The 4,670-nt window shown below is 47.4% G+C and overlaps 1 long non-coding RNA gene across 1 annotated transcript in view; it reads left to right on the forward strand.

Moving 5' to 3' along the window:
* The first annotated feature begins 3,704 nt into the window (after nt 1–3,704).
* LOC106725166 overlaps nt 3,705–4,670 on the forward strand; it is an 8,217-nt gene continuing 7,251 nt past the window's right edge. The window contains exon 1 of the long non-coding RNA XR_001361036.1: nt 3,705–3,993. This is a non-coding gene — a long non-coding RNA (uncharacterized LOC106725166). The remainder of the gene's footprint in view (nt 3,994–4,670) is intronic.

The raw sequence follows: 4,670 nt of genomic DNA on the forward strand, positions 1-4,670 counted from the left end.
TGTCAATACTTGTCACTCCCTCTGCTCAATATGGTGTCTTTCTGTGACATCATATAACAGTGTCTTTGTTCTATGCTGTTCTGTAACAAATGAGCCCCAAATTAAGTGGCTTAAAACACATTTCTTATCTGAGAATTTTTTAGGGTTTGGCTACCAGAAACAGCTTCATGGAGTCTTCTGTTTCAGGGTCTCTCACAGGCTGCAATCCAGGCTCCTGGGGAAGCCAGGGCTGGGTCTGCCTCCCAGCTCAGGGGTTGGTGGCAGGCTGCATTTTTCTCAGAGATTGTTGGACGGAGGCCTTCAGTCACCATTGGCTGATCACTGGAGGCAGCTCTCAGTTCCTTGCTATGTGAGCCCTCCATAGGGAGCTTCGTGAGAGCAAGCGAGAGAGCAACAGCAGGACAGAGGTCACAGCCTCCTGTAACCGAGTCATAGAAATGACATCACAGTGCTTTCTCTATATTCCATTTGTTAGAAGGAAGTCACCAGATCTAGCCCACACTCAAGGGGAGAGGATTGCATAGGGGTATGACTACCAGGAGGTGGGGGCATTGGCGGTCATCGTAGAAATCTACCATCACAAAAATCATGTGCAAAGTCTCTATTTAGTACCATACCTGGTGAGTCGAACGTCTGCTAAGTGATGGCCATGTTTGACATTACATTCTCCTGCTCTCTTACCTGTCCCACTGCCCTTGGGTTCACTTCAACAGGATGGGACCATTATTGTGGCATCAGACATAAGAAAAGTTAAATATCCATCACACACACACACACACACACACACACACTTTTTCTGTCACTGGGAAGTCAGAATAATCTTTCTAAAACCCAAATCTGATCTTGTCACCTCCAGCCCAAAACCTTTCAATGGATCCCCAACATCCTTAACATGTCCTTGTCTTGGCTTAGGAGGTCCTGCATGTTAGACACAGATTTACCCTTCCAATCTCATTTCTCTCCTTCTACGTTTTAGCCATATTTTCTGCCTTTTAGTTCTGTAAACATGCCATTTTCTCTCTCCCCTTTCTAGGCATTTACTAAATCTACTCCCTTACTTCAAGCCCTTGCATCTTAAGGAAAGGGGGAGTCCCTTCTCTTATCTAGAGCAATCATGAGGGCAGAGATCACGCCTAGTAGTTTATCACCCCATCTTTGGTACTCAGCACAGCGCATGGTGGCTGATAATTGCCACGGGGAAGACTGTACCTATGGAAGATAGTGACAGAGGGGTTTGCCCTGACATCACCCCATAGGCAGAGGGGCTGTGGGACTTGCTGGGTACAGGATTTGCTTTGCAACATCTGCCTCGTGGACTCTACCTCACCCCTGATGCCCTCAAAAAGTGGTGACACCGCAGCTTCAGGGCACTGTGTTTGTAGGGCAACAAATGCATAAAGAAGCATTTAGTGTTTTTTTTATGAGGGTTCCTGACATGTGTTTTTGAGTGAATGAATGACTTAAGAGATCCAAATGTACCCATCAATCTTGCAAATGACATTAGCCAGCATTCATTAAATACTTAAATCAAGCACAGTGCTAGGTGGTTCACATGTGGCCATCTCTCATTTAATGTTTACAACAACACTGTGAGTAGATGTAGTTATTCCTGTTTCATGGATGAAGAAAATGAGGTTCATGGAGGCACAGTTACTTGTCCACAGTCGTATTTATAATAAGTAAGTTGTTTTGGGACAAATTAATTGCAATGACAGCTACTGGTAACTAAGCCTTTTACCTGTTTACCCGTTCTCGATGTGAGTTCTCTCACTTACTGCTCCTAGCATCCCCTTACAATGGGCACTATCATTAGCCCTAAATTAAAGATGAGGAAACTAAGTTGCAGGAAATATAAGAATTCTCTCCCTGGTTACACAGCTAGAACAAGGCAGCACTGGGATTGGCTTTTTCAGTGCATACTTAATTACAGTGATATTTTAACAAAGAATTTTCTTTCCAAATATGAAATATGTCAGTGAGTATATTAAAACTATAAGCTGATAACAGTAGCCAAGGTTAGCCTTTTTCTTCCCTTAAGAAAAAAGACTGATGTCAATATTCAAGAGATTTGACATCATTACTTTAAGAAAAATATGAAATATATCTTACAGTGAGTTTTAGGTCTACTTGATTGAGAAATCGAGATTAATTTATAGTCAGATATTAACATGCTATTCATCTGAATGCATTCAAGCAAAGAAAAGTCTATATATATAAAAGGCTAATATGCTAAGTGACCATCCGACTGGTAGCTATGATGCGCACTGACCACCAGGGGGCAGACACTCAACACAGGAGCGGCCAAACTGCAGTGACTTGGCAGTGGCAGTTCTCGGGTGATGCACCCCAAAACCAGAGAGGAAGCCCGATTCCTTGCAGGGCTGTGCGATTCCACCTTTGGCTGTGGGTTATGTTATTGCTGGGGCACTGTCGGCCAGAATCTGGTTTACTGGCCACTTGTGTTTGTGTTCCACACCCTGTACAACAGCAACTTTGCAGCATGCCCTCTCACACTCAGGACCCCTTGGGGGATGTCAGAGAGCTGGTTTCAGCCCGATCCCCGCAGGCCAGGCCGAGGGACCTCACCTACCAGAGGGACCCTGCTCACTCCTCAGATGCCCTTTGAGCCACGGTGCCACCCGAGGTGTGGTCGGCCAGGGAGGGACCATGGGAGGTTGGCTCCAGGGCGTGTCCTGCCCATCTAGCCCAGTTCCACCCCGCCAGCCACCTTCTAATTAATTTCCTTTCAATGTGCACAAATCCGTGCACCGGGTCACTAGTATATTAATAAACAAGGATACTAAAAGGTTTTTACTTCCTGCTTCCCTGAAAACAATTACTAAAATGTAATTCAGGATTTTATTTCTCCAACCTGGCTTCTCACTTGCACCCTGAAGGTGATGGCACGGACATTAACTATTCAGCAGCTCCTGGCTTTCTAGTGTTATGTCTCCCTATCCCCAGCACTGGGACTTGAAGCCAGGCCTGCTTGGCTCCCCAGCTTATGCTGTTATAACAACATGAACCAAATGCCCAGGCCACTGTACCAACCACAAAACATGGGGAAAATGTGTCCCTCGAAAACCAAGATGTTTGAAAGCTTTTGGGTGCTTGCACGGGGAAAAGCCACAAACTCTGGTTTCCAGAAGTAATTACACGTGGCTCTCCTCTGAGTCCTTGCTGGGTAACTGATCAGTGGGGGTGGGGGATGGTGGTGCCCCCTCCAGCTTTCATGGCAAACTGAGATCATCAGAATCAGCTGGAAGGTCCCTGCGGTACATAGTTGCAGGGGCCTCACAGAATCTACAGGCCCGGATTTAGGAACCTGATTCCAGAAGCACCTCAGGAATTCTGATGGCCAGACAGATGGCAGCCCCTACTTTCCCGTAGCCCCTGTCCCCCAGAAGTACTCACTCTCAAGGCCCCCAAACTTGCCACCTCCCTCTTTATGAACTCTGTAGGAGGGTCTCCACTGCCTGCTGGTGATTAGGAATAAGCAGGTTTAACCTGAAGACTAGCAGGAGGACTTCCCATTTTCTTCGAGAGTTTTGCCATTGACCTGCCCTCTCCCATGGCAGGTGGTACTCCTTGTTTTGTTTGATTTGACCAAAACACATATTCTTTTCCTGACACCACTTATAAACTCCTTTTTCTAACATTAAATATAAGATGATGATGATGATATCTACCGCCATCGATGGGACACCTACTACGCACGCTACAAAGATTATCTGTCATCTCTGCAGAGCTGCGGTTTATACCTCCGTGTTTGCAAATGAGGAAACAAAGGCTCAGCGACCTTAATTAACTTGTCCAAACGTGTCCACCCAACAAATGGCAGAACCAGCCTGTGGATCCAGATGATTTTAACCCCAGAGCCCAGGTTCCTTCCAGTTCCCACCGCCCGTGTCATCTTGGGCAAGTACCCAACTGAGCAGTGTCGCTTTGATGAAAAGAAAGAATCCATGTAAAACTCCTGGCACAGAACATCAGGTAAGTTGTTCCGTATACCAGTTTCTCAGACCCTCTTGGAAAGCACTCCTCCCTCAAAAGGAAACGTTGTAAACGATTTCGGAGGCACTGCCACCCGCCTACCTCTCCGGAGTCTCAAAGGTTACCGGCTCTTGGACTCTGAGAAGCCCCACAGCAGGGAATCTAGTCTCACTGACCGCCCCCCCCCCCCCCCCCTAGAAGACATGTTTGTTTAAATCACTTAAATCCAACCCAATATTTTCGTCCTGCCCAGAAGGAAGGGGCCTGGTGCTCCCGATTGGGAGGGAGCTGCTTTAATGATCTCTCGCTCTGCCGGGAAAGGCCCTGCTGGAGGGGCAGGCAGTGGACGCTCTGGCTTTGATACCAGCGGCTAATCCCTGGCCCAGCTTGACACTGTCGCTTAGCAACGTGTCCTTTCCCCTTTCATTCTGTGCCTCTGAGGACACTTCCTCTCCTCTGGCTTCTCCTCAGCTGGGCGCTCGGGGCCCCTTAAGCCGCATTTACACAGAGAAGCAGGAGCCGAAGGCCCCGAGCGCATATTTATGTTAATAGCGCTGAGGGGAGAACAGCCAGTTCTGGAGGCTGCTTTCCAAACGCCACATAAATCAGTCAGAAGAGAAGTTACTATGTTCACAGAGACCCGCCAGAGCGGAGCAGCAGGTCTTGGCAATGCATCA

Source organism: Myotis brandtii, unplaced genomic scaffold (genome assembly GCF_000412655.1).
Source record: "Myotis brandtii unplaced genomic scaffold, ASM41265v1 scaffold140, whole genome shotgun sequence".
In the NCBI taxonomy this organism is placed as follows: domain Eukaryota; kingdom Metazoa; phylum Chordata; class Mammalia; order Chiroptera; family Vespertilionidae; genus Myotis; species Myotis brandtii.